At 42.7% G+C, this 17,940-nt stretch overlaps 1 long non-coding RNA gene across 1 annotated transcript in view; it reads left to right on the forward strand.

The window, feature by feature from the left end:
• The window catches only part of LOC122198752, a 47,698-nt gene extending 32,683 nt beyond the window's left edge, over positions 1-15,015 (forward strand). The window contains exon 3 of the long non-coding RNA XR_006193139.1: positions 14,634-15,015. This is a non-coding gene — a long non-coding RNA (uncharacterized LOC122198752). The remainder of the gene's footprint in view (positions 1-14,633) is intronic.
• The last annotated feature ends 2,925 nt before the right edge of the window (positions 15,016-17,940 follow it).

Consider the following 17,940-nt stretch of genomic DNA (forward strand, 5'->3'; position numbering starts at 1 on the left):
CATATGGCCCAGCTATAGAAAATTAGATATAACAAGAAGTCTTTTAGGACTTTCAAAGAAGCCTCCTATGTTGCACTTTAGATGTTATTCTAGGAAGACATTATGCTCGGAATGGTAACAGCCATCTTGAAAGCATGGAAGAAAGAAAAAGGAAATTCCACAGACATTGATCTTAACCTTTGACATTGATGAGTTGCTGACCCAACGCCAGAACTGCTAATCTCTGGACGCCTTGCTTTGAAACTTTTATTAATAAATCTGAATCCTTTGAATGAGTTTTGACAGGGTCACTCTTTTTTTCAGCCAAAAACATCAAAACTGTCACATTTCCAAGAGTTACATTCATTGTTTTCACATGAAGTCAGTTCAATCCTTTGTCTGAAGTCTGGAAGACTCAGTCTCAGAGGTAATATTAGTAAAGCAGGTAAAATTAGTAAATCAGAAGAATGACTTTCATCACTTTAGAAAAGTAGAGGGGAATGAACTAGAGGTACAATAGGAAAATGCCATTGTATTTAAATTGTATCTAAAGTCATGTGGTAGAAAGTATCCCCTTCCTAGCCTTGCCATATTAATTCTTTATTCAAGAGACCTTTACTGAGTGCTGTCTACTTACACTGTGCTTGGTGCCATTTCCACTGAAAGGGATATTAGGCTTATTTATACTTTTTCCTGACTCTGGTTCAAGATTGTTTATTGTGTATATGGAGACTAAATATTTTAGCTAGACCCATTTGGCTGACGAATCGGACCAAAGGGGTGAGGTCAAAGCTGGCCTGTTGCCTTTGGCTCTAAAAGCAGCCAGGCACTGTCCTTTTCACTTTCTGCCCCACGCCATGATAGACTCCACCTTTCAGAGGAAAAGCATCAGTCCCATCAGAAAATACCCGAAGAAACAATGTCACATGGCACCGTGAGTCGGGAACCGCCTTGGGGAAACTGTGCGAAGTGAGTGTCTGCTCCAGGCAGCGGCCCACAGGCACAGGCTGCTTTCCAGAGGGCAGTACAGCTCGTGAAAGCATGCTGGCGCCACTAAGACATGGTCAACTGCCACTCTCCCAGGAGCCTTTGCTGCTCCAGAGGTGGGGCGGCAGCTGACACAATTGGTGGCGAGTTCAATCATCCTTCTGAACCAAGCAATTCATGGCTGGCGTCGGGAGGGGAAAGTAAAATAAGCCTTGGGTTTTTGTTTTTGTGCGTACGTGTGTGATGACAGCCAAGGAATCCTTATTTTCTTTCCAGGTGCCCAATAACTGAAAAGCCACTACTGAGGGTGCCAGTGCTACCATCTCGGTATTGTTGTTGCCCCACTGAGGGGTGGGTAGGGGCTGGCAGTCAGACAGACGGTGCTTTAATTGGTCTCCTCCTGGAAGGGAAAGAGCCAAACGTTTGCGGGATGCTTCTTGGAGCCAGTTTCAGAGTAATAAAAGTGCATCTTTGATACACAGAGAGTTTATGTTCTTCATAAAAATGCTAATTGCAATCTTCGCAGAGAGCAGTGGCAAGAATGCTTTTCCCCTTAGGCTTTTCAATAGGGATACGGTTGTGCTATGTGGGTGACCTTGTATTCACTAACTAGGGACAAGGCTTCAGTCCTCTCCGCAGCCTTTCGAAACCTGCTGTAAGGATTCCATCACTGTGCGTCTGAGACCATTCAAACTCTTTTCATGGAAAACTGGAAAGCGATCTATTTGTTTCTTTAAAAAAAAAAAAATCTCTTAATACAAATACACAGAGGGAGCTTAGAATATTTTTCCCTCAGTGAGTATGTTTTTCCAAGGTCAATTTGGAGGTTCTTCCTATTTGGCTGAGAAAAACTGGGGCCCCGGTAAAGGCATCCACAGCTCTCTCTCTCTGTGGCTTGGAAACCTTCCCCACCTACAGATGCTACAAGAAGTTGCTGATGTTTTTCCAGGGCCCCACTGTTTGCTTCTCTCGCTACAGAGAAGGAAGACAGGGTGATGAGTGAGGTTTTATTTGTCCTGCAGGATGACTCATTCAGCAAGAGTTTCTGACCCAGAATTCTCATCTTTCTTTGCTCTCTCCGTCCCCAACCCCCAAGCTTCTTTTATATTTTGGTCCTTGGGCAGGTTTCCATTGACCTTCTCTTGCCATCCTCTCCCTCAAATCTCAAAAAAATAATAAGTTTTTTTTTTAAGTCCAACTTCCCACAATTGCATTCAATTTACTCTGGGAACTCGTTTAAAGGGCAGGGGTTTTGAAATATGATCAACAAAATAATCAGTTCTGGGTTACATTAAATAGCATCCTTCCAGACTGGCCTAAGACTAGAGAGGGAAAACAGCTCCCTCCAATCCCTCCCACCATGAGCTGGACTCTATGTCTCAAAAACTTTGTATTGAATGGTTCCCAAAATGATGTCTGCCTTTCCAACAGGGAGAGTGCAAAGTCTTTCTCAGAACCCAGTCTCATCTTTGGCCCAGCTGCAGGCAGGTGTTACTAAATAGCCTGACACTCCTCTCGTACTCACAATGTCTCCACAGCAGACGTTCTGTGCTCTCAGGAAGGCTGGTCTTTCTTTGCAAAGGGGTGGGGTGAGAGGGACGCTCAATGTAAGGGAATCAAAACATAGTAGACTAACCGGACCGAAACATTATAGCATCTAACCAATTTTCACTGCAGCCACACAAATCCAGGGGACCAAATATTGAAATTTGCCTTCATAAGATCCAATTTCTAACATCTCTTCTAATTCGTTACAAGATGCACAAGACGCTATTCTTTCAACTTTGTCCTTCCCCATCTGTAAACTGGAGAGAGAAAGAAGGAACACAGAACAGTGGATTCTTGTGAAGGTGCCACTGTCCAGCTGTATAATACCCTTTTACCCAGGTCACATACTAAATAGTCATATGGAACCTATCTGTTCTGTGAATGTGGCACAGTCCAGACCGAGGAGCCAGGGTTACTAGGAGCTTCGGCGGACCGCAGCTGACAGGAGGTAGTCTCTACCCCAGGCAAGAGGGCCCAAGGCCGGGAGAGATCAGCCAAATCAAAGGCAGTGTGTTAGGGAAAGCAGGGCTTTTAACTCAAGGAAGATGTGCTACAAACACCACATTTAGATCACGGCTAGTGTCACAGAACCACGTGTTCACAGCCAGATTGATCAGTATCAAATGCTCCGATGTTCTAAAGATATGAGTGAACAGGTACCTAAAGGTGGAACGAGGGGATGGAAAACAAGCTGGTGAACATGTTACACCTCGGCGAGGACTGAAAAGATCTGGCTAGAGATTTTGAATTCTGCACTGATGAAGGTGTCTTCTATTAGCCAAGTAAAGAACAGCTGGGTGTGGTAAGGTGAAAAGACGGTAAATACAGGGAGAAGGAATCATGATAGCAAGAAGGTAGTCAGCATGGTGTGAGGGAGAAGCACAAGACTATACAAATGAGGAACGAATAAATGACATGAAAGAAGTAGGTGACAGCAAAGGGCATTGATGACATTTGAGGGAAAGTGACACAATTAGATAAATATGGCAACAGTATGTTGCAGGATTTGGGGAGAGTAGGAAGACAGAGAAACCTGTGACTTACCCTGTTTTCCTCCTAAGCATTCTGTTTTATAATTAAATTTTTTTTCATCTCTGTCATTATTTTTTTTATTATATGAACTTTATTGTCAAATTAGTTTCCGTACAATACCCAGTGCTCATCCCAAAAGATGCCCTCCTCAATGCCCATCACCCACCCTCCCCTCCCTCCCACCCCCCATCAACCCTCAGCTTGTTCTCAGCTTTTAAGAGTCTCTTATGCTTTGGCTCTCTCTCCCACTCTAACCTCTTTTTTTTTTCTTTTTTTTTCCTTCCCCTCCCCCATGGGTTTCTGTTAAGTTTCTCAGGATATAATTTAAAATTTTTAATGATCTTTTTAATGCATCTTTCCCTAAGAAAGCAGGTACAGATCTTTTTTGTCTTGTACACTCCAGTGTCCCCAGCACCTGCTAGTCACCTAGCATGTAGGAAGTATCTAAACAATTTGTGTGTTCAATCAATGAGTATAAATGAATATAAAGCTTAAAGAAACCTCGGGTAATGACAGGCAGGATAGAAGCAGGAACAAATCCATGCGAGTCTCATGAGGTGTTAAAACCAACAGCACATGGTAACAGACTAGATTCGGGGCCGCTGGAGGGAGTAGTCAGAGGTGAGAGATTTAGGAACGAAGTGTCTGAGTGAAGGATGCTGCTTTGGGTGGGAATAGAAAGTGACATTCCCAGGAGCCAGAGTGGGGCCAGGTCCAGATGGAAATGCAGTTGGCTTTGGTCTTGCTGAGTTAGGATAGTGATGGCTATCTTGCTGATATGTCCAGAAGAGCTGAAAATACAGACTGGGGGCTCAGAAAAGAGGTCAAAGCTGAAGAGAGAGCTTTGATTTTACCTGTGGAAAGGCACAGGTAAAAGCTGTGGGCAAGGATGAACTTGTCCAAGAAAGCGGGCAGAGACGAGAAAGCAAACAAAGACAGAGCCTTAGGGAGGGTGGCAGGATGAGCCAGTGTCTGAAGTTTATGAACCACGTCTTGATCTCCTGATTCAGTTATCTGATCTCTTATTCATCGGCCAACCCAGAAAACACCACATATCTTTGTCCGGCCCAAGGAGAGAAGGCCTTTAAATGCACGCTGCATTCCAACCATTAACTACAATCACCAGCTCTTGCATCAACCATTAACAGCTAGAAGCCGCTCTGAGATTGCCACTCGAGGCTGTATGTTGCGAACTTATTTTTCCCTCTGATGCTGTTTAGCTTCTGATGATGTTATTAAAATGAAAGAATTTTTTTTAATGAGCTGGAAGGGAATCCACTTAACCAAATTGTTTGTAAAAGGAATAAAACACACCAAGACTCTCTGCTTTGCACCATCCACCAATATAGGATCCTGCAAGAACCTTCTTATGTAAATATTTACAAGGAGGGTAAAAAAGGAAAGTGGTTTGGGGAGCCACCAGATGGAATAATACAAGAACAAACTTGCATGCAGTCAAAATGGGCTGTAGCAATAACTGGGCACCCTCTCAGGAATCTACTATTGCCTGGGGGCTGAGGAAGAAAGAATATAGAATAAAAGAAATAGCAGCTCCCGCAGAGCGTCTCCGGAGCCCCATTTTAGCTACTCTCTGAAAACTGGGTTTTCGTTTTTATTAAAATCTTCAAAACCTAATTATAATAAGGTCTCTAATACTAATGTTTATGGATTGAGTCATTATCCATCAGTCTTCTATAACCAACCTCTAGTGTCTCCCCAAGTCTCTCGGAAGATGCCATTTTGGTGCCTTGGGGGCTGGTGAACAGGAGTTCATCATCTTCCTCTTGGGTTGCCTTCCCCAAGTCTGGTCTCTTTACATTTCATTTCTGAGGTTGCTGTCTGTTCATGCCGCTACCCACGAGCCTGTGATGCCTTCCCAGTTTCTCTGTCTGCCTCATATGGCCTATTTACAAAGAAAGGATCATTAAGATAAATAAATTGTATAACGTCTCTGTGACTGCTTTCCTGCCCTCCCCCACCTCTCCCTGGGCTCCCCAACCCAGAGAACATTTGAAGCAAACTTGACTCGCGATGCATTTTGCAAATAAACCACAAAATAACATGATTGTAAAAATGTTAGCTGCAAAAGTAATAAATAAGGAAATAAATAAGTGTGTAACCACAGAGGCTTGTCTGGCTCCTCGGCCCTCTGACCACAGAGGCCCTCTGCTGTCTGTCCTCACTAAGGGGGAGGCCAGGAAAGTGGGAGAGCACTTCATCCTTGCCCACAGGCCTCATAGGTGGAAGTTACATGGAGAGAGGACTTTTTCTTTCTTTGCAAGGTAGATAGTTCTATGGCAAAGCTACCCAACAACTGAAAACATTATCAGAGAATGGAAGACGTGGGCTTCTTGCCTCTGTCGTTTCAGATTCACTTACCATTTTTGAGCATGTAATAGGGGTCAGGCTCTGGGCCTGGATAGGTTCATGGTACATCTCTTTAGTAACCCTAGGAAGTGGATAGGATTAGTCCCAATATGCAGAAGCGGAAAGTGAAGCCCATCACTTTCCAATATAGAGGTCAGCCTAGAACATTTCACAGATGCTGTGAAATCTCCATAATGATTGGAATGAATGAAGGAGTAGAGGAGAAACGTGTGTGATTTTTTCTGTCCTGTTTTCGGTCCTGACTTTTTAGACCCCCTCATTTACAAAGATTTTGGGATTAACACACTAAAGTCTAAACAGGAGGCTTGCCAAGTTTTTTTTTACTTACTTTTACTTTGAAATCCTGATTGCCCAAAACCCCTCTTCACCTGTGGGGTGGACACCTGCGTGGCTGAAGGATTCTGCCAAGGACATGACCAGTTCGGCCCAACCAAAGATAAAATGGAGGTTGAAAGCTGGGCCTGAAACCAGATAATAGAGGGAAAATCTTCAGTTCGGGCCCAGAATCCAGTGTTCAGCAATATTTTATGCCCCAGGACAGTGTTTAACTATTGGGGAAGGAAAAGAGAGCCATTGTTATTTAATATTTACAATATACCAGGCACTTTGGTCAGAGCCCCTGAGTCACACAACCTGAAAGGAAGCCCTATTCACATCATGGTCCTATGGATGGTGCCCCTCCCCCAGTGTTGTGTAGTACACGTGACCTGTCAAGCATTTCAAGATACCCTTTCTTCAAGGAGACACCCAAACAAACAAAAGACAAACAAAAACAAACAAAATCCAAGAAAAACACAACCTCAAATAAGCAACAATCAAACGATGGAGACAGATGTGTATGCAAATGATAATCAGGGGTTAGGAGTAGAGATAAGTGCAGTTATAGGCTGAAAATGGAACCACCATTCAGTTGACCAATCTCACATCAATTAATGTCTTTGATTTTCACAACTCCATGAATAAGGGTTATTTTCCATTTTCTAAATGGAAAAACAGAGGTTCAAAGAAGAAATGTGATTTTTCTGAAGTACCCATCTCTTAAGTAGGGAGCTAAGTCCAGTACCCAAGTCCCTAGGCCATGCCTCAGAGCTCTTCCCTGCTCCTCACCACCATATTGGAAATGCCTCAGAAGAGGGACCAAAAGCAGCTCAGTATGCCAGTATCTGGAGGGGGCTGCTGAAAGCCACAGTCAGGAAAGAACCAGAAGAAACCTTAGGAACATGGGAGGCACAAAGATTACAAGGATACTGGAAGGAGAGTGTATGACAAAAAATGACCCACAGCATCTTGGACTTATTAAACATCAAATCAAATCATTCCTTCTCTAGGATGTAGCATCCCAGATGGGGAAGGTTTATGATTTTAATACAAATGTTATCGTAACTTAGTCGGGATACAACTCTTTCAAAAATCCATTACGTGTTTGTCTATATTCTGAAACAAAGCACAAAAAATGCAATTTAGCCTTTTTGGGAGGAGTGGACTACAGGCTGTCACATTCTTCACTGAACTCTAATGCACAATGACATTCTAGAGGACTCTAAATTTAAGGGACTCTTGACCTCCACACTCAGTTCAGATTGCAGCGATTTTTTTTTCATGCTTGTGGATTTGTGGGAGGGCTTTGTTTTTTGTTTTTCTGTCTCCTCTCCTCTTACTAAGCCATCAACCTTGTACTTCTCTCCATTTTCAGTAGCCTGCCCGTGCCAGCACCTTCTCCCACTTTTAATTTGCTGTGTTTGGTCTCATATGTATTTGTAGGTAACCAAATTTGTTATTAGTCTGTATAAATTAAAATTAATCAAGCTCTGAGTAAAGGACTATAGCCCATCAGCAAACTAGGTCAACATTGGTGCATTAAGTTTGAGCCCTTCTTGTGGCTGTATCCATGTCCTGTGCTTATTTGCCAGGTTTACTTGTATTTGTTCAGTGAATGGCCTTTAAGACCCGACTTAAGTAAAACTTCCTTCAGAATCCTGTGAATCCCCAGCCGAAATTACTTCTGCCTCTGAACTCTCAAACTAGTACATGTGTCTTGGGGGGATGGGTCGTCACCAATGCCTATCTTGGGTTTGTTGTCAGTGGGGCTTTTCCCTTTAATAAAAGTAAAGTTTAAAGACAGGATTTGTATTTTATTTGTCTTAAGATCTTCTGCCAACCAAGGCTTTGTACATAATTAAGACACAGAGACTGTCCTTAAGGGGATTTTATCCTAGTAGAAGGGGCAAATGGGAGGGGGGAGAAGGCAGAAAGAGTTGAAAGGGAAGGAAGATAAGGATAAATGTGGAGAAGGGGAGGAAGAGAAAAAAGAAGTAGAAGACCCTCTAATCCCTTAGCTTAGTCCATTTTCCCAAACAAATTAGGAGCCACTTCTGGCATTTCCTGAGTTTCTCGCTAAAATCTGTCCCGTGACTGTCCACAAATGCAGACAACTGCCATCAGAGCCAGGACGGAGGGACCGAACACAAGCACCCAGATGTGCCCCCAAACCATGCCCACCAGAAAGGACACCGAAGGCCAGGAGGCCCCGCTGCTGGGAGGCTTGTGGGAGGAGGGAGCAGCCCCAGCTGGCAGGAGACGCTGTGGGCTCTGCCCTTTCCTGCCTCGCCACAGCCTGGCTCCACAGCACCAAGTGAGCATGTCCTGGAGTGAACTCATCCGAGGCCCTCCTGCTTTCGGACAGGTATTCAAATGAGTGAATGTTTTATTTTAAAAGACTTTGTTTAAAAATACGGTCTCAGAACTTTCTCTGTTCCTCCTGCTCTCATAGTCCCCAAGGCCAGTATAAGAGAACTAGCCCAGTTTGAAATCAACAAAATCAAAGCAATTTAACATTGGTTGGACTCCCAAATATATACCCTATGAATATTCTGCTTTGGAACTTTCCACAACCTGTCTTCTCCAGATCAGTGGTCGAATGAATTGTCATGTTCTGGTGACATGAATTTTGATGCATAACAGTACCTTCCCATGTGTGTATGGTGTTGCCCCATAAGGCGTTAGCCTTCGTAAGTTCTCTTGGCTTTGATTGATAAGGCTGCTGTAGTGGGTGCTACATGTTGTTTTGGCCTTCTTAGCACCTATTTTCTCCTATTCTGGCAATCACTTTTCCTTTAGAGAACCACCCCTCTCTCTCAATCCATGTGGTATATGAGGAACTGACCTTATTCCTCTTAGCTCCCAAGCTTGGTCAATCAGCACATCTAACCTCACTGGCCACACTAACCAAATAAGAGATGGGCACGTGTCCCTGTCAGTCCACTGAGAGTTGACTGTGGATTTTTTGTCAAAATTACTTGGGGGGGGGGTGGGGAAGAAAACCAACTTTTGGTTAAGGTTTTTTAACTGATAGCATATAAATATGCAGCTGCTGAGAAACACTAACAAACAGATGCCTGATAAAGAAGCCAACACAGAGAAAAGCAGAGCTGATAAAAGCAGAGAAGCATTATTCTGATTTTCTTACTTGATACCTGTTGCAATTTTTCAGTTATGTACCCAATATGTGATTTATTGCTTAGTCTACTTTGTGTTGGGTTTCTGTTAGTTGCAACCAAAAGATCCCTGGTTAATAGAGGTGCAGAGACAAATGTAATATAAAATTCCTATCTTCATAATGCTTTCTACTTTGCAAAGTACCATCAAATGCATTATCTCATTTAAATATCATAAAAGATTCAAAAGTTGGCCATTATTGGGCAAAAGGCATGAACAGACAATTTTTCAAAGAAGATATCCAGTTGACTAACAGACACATGAAAAGATGCTCGACATCAATCGTCATCAGGGAAATACAAATCTAAACCACAATGAGACACAACCTCACACCTGTCAGAATGGCTAACATTAATAACTCAGGCAACAACAGATGTTGGCGAGGATGTGGAGAAAGAGGAACCCTTTTGCACTGCTGGTGGGAATGCAAACTGGTATGGACACTCTGGAAAACAGTATGGAGGTTCCTCAAAAAAATCAGAAATAGAACTACCCTAGGGCCCAGCAACTGCACTACTAGGTATTTATCCAAAGGATCCAAAATGCTGATTTGAAGGGGCGCCTGCACCCTAATGCTAATAGCAGTGCTATCAACAATAGCCAAAATTTGGAAAGAGCCCAAACGTCCGTTGACTGCTGAATGGATAAAGAAGATGTGGTATATATATATACACAATGGAATTTTTTACTCAGTGACCGAAAAGAATGAAATCTTGCCATTTGAAATAACATGGTTGGAACTAGAATGTATTATGCTAAGTGAAATAAGTCAGCCAGAGAAAGACAAATATCACATGATTTCACTCACATGTGGAATTTAAGAAACACAACAGATGAATATGGGGAAGGGAAGGAAAAATAATATAAAAACAGAGAAGGAGGCAAACCATAGAGACTCTTGAATACAGAAAACGAACTGAAGGTTGTTGGAAGGGAGGTGGGGGCGGGTGGAATGGGCTAAATGGGCTATGGGCATTAAGGAGGGCACTTGTTGGGATGAGCACTGGGTGTTACATGGAAGTGATGAATCACTAAATTCTACTCCTGAAGCCATTATTACACTGTATGTTAATTAACTTGGAGAAGAAGAACAAGAAAAGAAGAAGGAGGAGGAGGAGGAGAAGGAGAAGAAGAAGTTGTTGTTGTTGGCGGCCATTATCATGCTCCCTATTTAAATCATGAGAAAATGGAGGTTAACAAAATTAGCCAAGCCCTGGTTGCTGGTAGGTAACAGAGCCAGACAGGCATCCGATGTTCCTACTCTAAATTCAGTAGCATCCATTCTTGTTCCAGAGAATTTACAATCAAGAACAGAAGACAAGCTGAGCCCATGTATAAAGTTGAACAGTCAAAGCCAGACAGTACATACAATGGTGAAATATACCTAATGAGGCAGCATTGTCTGTAAAATTGATGGTCTTTGGAATAAATGATCTGTGTGTCCAGAGGTGGGAGAGTGCTGAGGATTTGCAGCATTCACAGAAAGCATGGAGAAAGGACAGCACTGTTGTTAAACTTTTCCAGAGGATTTTAAGGCATTGGGATGCCTTTTAAGATCCAGAAAGCCTTTTAAAAATCTTCTAGTCCAGTCCTGTATGAAAGAAAGAGAGGAAAGAAAGAAAGAAAGAAAGAAAGAAAGAAAGAAAGAAAGAAAGAAAAAGAGAACAAACTGAACTGGTTAGAGAAATGGAAAAAGGGGCTTGTTGTTATTTTATTATTGGTCATTCATTTATCACCTACCCTGTTCCAGGCTCCATTTGTGTATATTATCATCAGTGCTCACAACACTGCAAGTCAAGTATCATTATCCCCATTTTCCTGATTTGGAAAATAAATCTCAAAGTTTCTTCCCTCGGTGTCTTTGTACAAGCTGTGCTCCTGTCTCAGATAGCCTTGCTTTTCTTAGCTGAATGAGGAGCACCTACTTATCTTCTAAGACAGTCTGAAGACTCCTCCCACAGGGACATTTCTGCCCTTCCCCACTCACTGGCCTCTCCCTGCATTCAAGCCCGGCCAGCAGCAGGGAAGCACCGCACTCACTAGAATTTGAGGTCTTCGTTCACAACTCTTCTCCCTCTACCACACTGCCAGTCCCTTGAGATTAGATGCTCAATCTAATCTGTTGGTCTTTGTACATCCGGTGCCTCCCTTAAAAGCTGGCACCAGAGCAGATGGGAAGAGAGAGAGAAGGGGAGAAGTGGAAACAGAGGACACAGGCTTAGCCTCCAGGGAATGTCCATAGTTGCAAAGCTGTGAAAGAACAGGAGGCGGCCAGGATGAAGGTGTTGGAGAAGAACCAGAGTAATGCTGGGTCTCAGGAAATGTTGGAGGAAAGGTTGTCAAAAGCATCAATGTGGCAGAGAGATATCAGAGAGTGGGACTAGAGAGAAGGTGAGGCAGTGGGGAGCCATGCTGGTTTTGCAATCGGCTCGAAATCCCTTAAAGGAAATTATCAGAGGGTTCGGATTTATCAAAAGACATGCTTTTCTCTTCGGGCAATCTGGAGGATCTATGAAGTTGAGTAATGGTGTAATTATACTTCTCGGGCTGCTTTGCCTAAGTGACCCGGGTTGAAAGACCTCCAGGGTTTCTGGTTTCCATTTCCAGAGCAGGGACTAGTTGCAACAGATCGGCTCTCCTAGGGGAAAACCCACCACAATGATGGTGAAGCACATTTCACAGCCAAGGAAACTGGGATTCAAAACCAAAGTACAAACTGAACTAATAAGCTTCACAAGCGTTGATAGTTAAACTGACAGGTGAAAGATTCTTAATGTATCACTACACGAAATCTAGGGGCTTTCCCCCTAATTTTGGTTGTAGCACGAAAGGAGAAAAACCAGGCACTTCTGTATAATACTGTTCATGGTTACCATCAGAAACCCAGTCCTGGGTGGATCAGCCTTGGGTCTCTGTCCAGAGGGAGAAAAGAACAATGAGCCAGAAGACCTGATTTCAGCAGTTCCACTTATCAGATGTGTGATGGCTGGGCAAGACACTTCCCCTCCCTAAACCTCAATGTTCTTATCAGTGAAGTGGGTAATATAACAATACCTTCCCCACAGTGTTGGTGTGGAAATCTAATAGGACACTGGTCTTAAAAATTGTTTGTAAACTCTAAAATGCTATGCCGATACTATACATTTCCAGCACAAATAGAAATGCTCTTTTACCAGTGTTGATAAAAGGTGGAAACAAGCTCAAAGTTTGAATTCCTCAGCCCACAAAACTCAACCCTTTTCCATCTTTTTTCTGAATTTATGTTTCTCCAATCTCAGTATACCCATCTGCTGAGATAAGGACTTTCTTTTTTATTCTTTCACTACCTATTTAATGAATACCTATTACATGTTGGGCATTATTCTGGGCACTGGAGATGTAAAGGAAGAACAATGGCAAAAATAATCATAGCGACTACCCAGTGTTCCTTGAGCACTCTCTATGTTGCAGGTTTTAAATCAGGCATTTGACATGTACTAACTCATTGAATCTTTGTAATGTCACTAAGGTAATATTTATTACCTTCATGTCACAGACGAGGACATTAAGACTTGAAGAGGTTCAGTAATTTGCCCCAAGTCACACAACGGGTCAACGGCAAAGCCAGGGCCAGAAGAAGGACTGACCTAGGTTACTTGTCCCTAAATCCTGTGCATTTGCCACTGTGCCAGACTGTCATGGTGGGCAGGGTCTCCACATGCCCAGAGCTCACAGGCTAAATGAGGTTGAAGACAGGTCAATAAGGAGTGACAATACCTGCCTCCACAGGGGAGTACCTGGGAAGAGCAGCCCCTCCCAGAGAACAGAACTCTGTGAATGTGCTTTGAATACTATTTTTCTTTGAAATACTTATAGCCTTTTCGATCTCATCATAATACTACCCCTCGTGATTCTGCAGGATTTTGTGACCTGTTTACGAGGTATTTTACACTCATGATCTCATTTGATCCTCCCAAGAGTAATGTGAGATGGGTGGGCCTCGGACAATTCTTCCCAGAACTGAGGAAACTGAGGCCCGAAGAGAGAAGGCTGCTGGTCCTGAGTCATCCACTTAGCAGTGGCTAAGTGGAAACTGAGGAAATGAGGCCCAAAGAGAGGCCATTGGTCCTAAGGCATCCATTTAGCAGCGGCAGACCAGGGACTTCAAACCAGGTCATCAGACTGGGGTCCAGGCTTCACGAATGTCCGGCCTTAAGACAACATCATCTTCCTATCTTGGCCCAGAAGCTTTGACAAACTGAATTACCTCTTTGGTCAAACCTGCAGATGTGTCATCAGAGATCTCAGAGGAGGATTTTGAAGTTCTTCTTTCATATGTGTGTGTATACACACACACACACACACACACACACACACACATATATATTCATATGTTCATATATGAATATATACACATTTAAAAGTAAGCTACTTTGTATTTATAGAGTATCTTTTGTCACTTAATTCTAAACACTTCTAGGCTCAAAGTTTAGAGACTCTCAGGACTAATTAGCCATTGACTTGGATCCTCTCTGACCTTGTCTAATGTCATGATCTAATGTGACCATTTTGGTCATTTTGAAACACTGTGGGTCACAGTACATATCACTTCGGGAGGCCTGGCACATGCAGGGCATATGGGTATCAGAAATGCACTGTACTTATTTCCTAGGGCAACGAGAGCCCTCCAAGCAGGTTCTCCCATGAGCCTGAGCTTAACATATGAAAATGATTTCCAAGCATCACGAAAAAGTCTTCAGAGACTCTGAACATGTTTTTTCACTTGTTGTGTATAAGCAATATAGTTTTAAATACCAGAATAGGTGTTTTTATTTTCATTTTCTCTCTCTCTCCCATGTTTCCCACTTCACTAAAAGGTACCCGGCCATACAGCCAAAGGAAACATGCAAGGACTTACTTTTATAGTCATTGACACTTGGTCAAGGACAAAAATTATTACAACTGACTCTTGTATGCCTCAATGGTGATGAGGGATAAGAAGGTTCACGTCTATGTAGAAGTTTGAAAACTGTCAATTGGAAGTTAAGGCCCCTTCCCTTCAACCAAACATTCTTGGTTCTGGGTCTATGGGAGAGTTTCTGAGAATAAGCAAACTGAACTGTGGATTCCTGGTTGGGGAAGGCCCGGGTTGAAATATGTTGTGATATTACTTATGAAGCTCAAGCTTTGAATATGTAATCTGAAACGTATGACTATCTTTACAGTGCCAACAGAGCAAAAGCCAATGTAACCCATAAGCCCCTGGGGATATGATGATCATCACCAGGATGAGAGGCTGTGGAAAGGACGGGCCAACCAGACTGCGGTTTGAATGCATATCCTGAAGACTCTGTCCTCCAAAGATATCCTTTGAAAAACATAGCTCTGATCATGATACTCTACAGTTTAAAAGTCAGCCCTTTCCATCTAGTCACTGAGTGGCCCATGTTCCTCCCTGGCCCCACTTCTTTGCACATATGTGCCTGGAATGCCTCTCTCCTACTCTTTCTCCCTGGGAAATTTGGCAAGCTCGAATGCCACCTCCTCTGAAAAGTCTTCCCTGACTACCAAAACAGTCAGTTGTTCCTTCCTCTGTGCTCCCTTAGCACTTTGTACACAGCTCTAGGGTAGCATTAAACATGTTGCCTTGTAATTTTTTATAGGTCTTTTTTCTTTGCTACATTAGACTCAAATCAGACCTTATCTAGTCTCAGGGTCTCACACAACGACCGGCACATAGCAGGCACTTACGTGTTTGACAAAAGGAAAGGGGGGGGAAGGATGAAGAAAGAATAAAGGGAAAGAGACGGAAGGTGAACAGGAGGGAAAGAAAAGACACAGGAAGGAATGGAAGAAGGAATAAATAGTGTTCTATGTCCCCAACTGATAATCCTGCTGTAAAATAGGAATAATCTCGTCTTCCTCTCCACAGACATGGAGAATCCATATTTATTTCACAGTCTCTCAATTAAGTGCCTCATTTGGATCCAATAAGACATTTATTGACTCTTGGTTTTTCTATTGATTCTGAAAAGGCCCCTAGAAAGATTTAATAAGTGTAGAAAAGATAAATAAGTGTACAGGTAATAAACTCTAGATTACATAAGCAAACATTACTTAATTACATTCCTATTAATACACTGACTCTGTAATGAATTTTTGAGGCATTTAATTATCAATTTGACAAGATAATCTAGGGGTAGTTAATGATTATACCAGTAAATTGTTTTTAAAAATCACTGACAATTATTAAGTCTCGTAACAGACATCAAATTAACTTGCTAGAACTGTCTGGTTAAATAGACAGCAGTTAATTATGAGGTACTTTCACATTGCCTCAAATTTTAATATGTAAGCCGTTTTAATTGTGTAACGTCAAAAGTGTTGTGTAAGGGAACAGTTTACCCATGGGGAATACTCATATTCTGTGTAGTGTGACCACAGGACAAGTACGAGCATGATCTGAGATGCGTAGCCTGGTTTGTCCCACTCTTCATCTTGGAACAGAAAAATAGAACGCTCTGGAAGAGACAAATGATTGTCATAGAGTCAGGCCTCTGAGGTCATTCTAACTTGTCTCTCAGAGGGAACTACGGGAAAGTGGTCAGATTATAAAGATTTGGGCTAATGATGACAGTATTTGCCACCTTATGAACCTCAACTGTGGGCCAGACACTGTATCAGTTGCTTCATATAGATAATCTCTTTAATGGTTGAAAGATAGCAAATCCACCAATACGTAGGTTTCCCTTGGAATGCTGAGAGAGGCAGAACAAGAAATCACACACACCAAGCCACTGAAATGACTCATCTCAGCTTAAAACGGCAGCCAAAGGCTGTGGCCACTTGTCAGGAACATGTCAGACAGAGAGCAATGGTCCCAGTGTTGAAGATATAAACATAGTTGAAGACCACTTACTTTTTAGGGGTTTAGAGTATCTCTTTTGCAACCTTCTTGCCAAAAGGCCCCTATCTGCCCTGATGGCTGGGCCACTTTTTATTCAATGAGCAGTGGAGAGGAGACACTTGATAAAGTAGCTTTATCGTGACCTTCACAGTTCTAGATTTGATATTCTTTCCTGCAACTGCCTTACTCACTCTATATTTTACCATCATTTTTACATGTGACTTACCCCTTGCCATCTAAACCCAGGTTTCTTGGGTCCCGTCCTCTAGGTTAGTTCTCATGTTGCTGTGTGCAATGATTGCCCACCCAAACTAAATATTCAAAAGAGTATTTCCTGAGTTGAACTGAGTTAAGTTCAACTGAGTTCAGTTAACTGAGTTAAGCCAGGCAGGATTGGACTGGATGGGAAGGGGTTGTACTGGATTGCACTGCATTGGACTGGACTACGGAATTAAACGTTGTAAAAAGGGAGGACAGATTCCAGAACCTATGTTTCTTCTGCTTTGGGGCCAAGGCACTTTCAGTGATAACAGAGCAACACGAGAGCTGTGCATGGACTCTGTAGCCAAACTACAGATTCCTAAGTTCACACCTCCGCACCACCACTTACTAGCTCCGTGATGTAGGATAAGTTCCTTAAATTCCTTGTGCCCCCCTGAGTAAAAGCTAGGGTAATAGTCCCTACTGTACAGGACTGCTGTGAAGAGTCTATTCAATTAATTGATGCTTGTGAAGTCCTTGGAATAATGCCTGGCACACAGAACATATATAAGTGTCCTTAAGTTTTTAAAATAAAAATAATTTTAGAAAACAAAATCACTACTTTGAACTATATTCCACTTTATACTTTATGAAGTGTTTTCACATATGGCGGCTCCCATCATGTATCCACAGGAAGGATTACCCCCATGAATCCCCATCTTGCCTGAAAGCAAGTGCAGATCAAGAAGTCAAGGAGGTCTTAAACGGTTATAGACTTGAACTCAGTTCTGTCTTACTGAAGACGTATTTTCACTTTGGAAGGTACTAGCATCTTATGATGCTGCTGACAGTTTTCATACATGGTTCCGACTACAGTGTAAGCTCCTGGTCGCCTGATAGGCAAGAGTCATGCATAGTCATAGTAGCTTCTGTGTTAGCAGAACAGACTTTTTCCTGCCCAGCACTCAGCAGAGCAAAGGATCCCGGCCTGGATTAAGTTCTATGGAATGAGTTCTGTGATGTGGTATGATAGAAATAGCCCCATTGAGGAAGTTGGGAAACCTGAATTTGGCCCCTGGCTCAACCACTAACTCTGGTGATATTAATAACTAACATTTATTGAGAGCTTACTCTGTGCCGTGCACTGTATTTATATCATTGAAACCTCACAACAACAAACCGTGGGCATGTTTATTATTGCATTTTGCCGAGGAGAAAAGTGAAGTATGGTGGATGAGTGACTTGTTCAGGTCAAGCTGCTGGTAACTGCTATGATAAGTCTTATTTGGAGATTGAGGGGATGGGACAACTCTGACCTCAAAGGCACATTCCAACCCAGTCCATGTATAATTGAGTGAGCTCTTGCCTAATCCTCTCTCCTCTGGGGGTAATTCTGTGGTTCTGGGCAACTCTATGGTAACCTC

This window comes from Panthera leo, chromosome C2, assembly GCF_018350215.1.
Source record: "Panthera leo isolate Ple1 chromosome C2, P.leo_Ple1_pat1.1, whole genome shotgun sequence".
Taxonomy (NCBI): Eukaryota; Metazoa; Chordata; class Mammalia; order Carnivora; family Felidae; genus Panthera; species Panthera leo.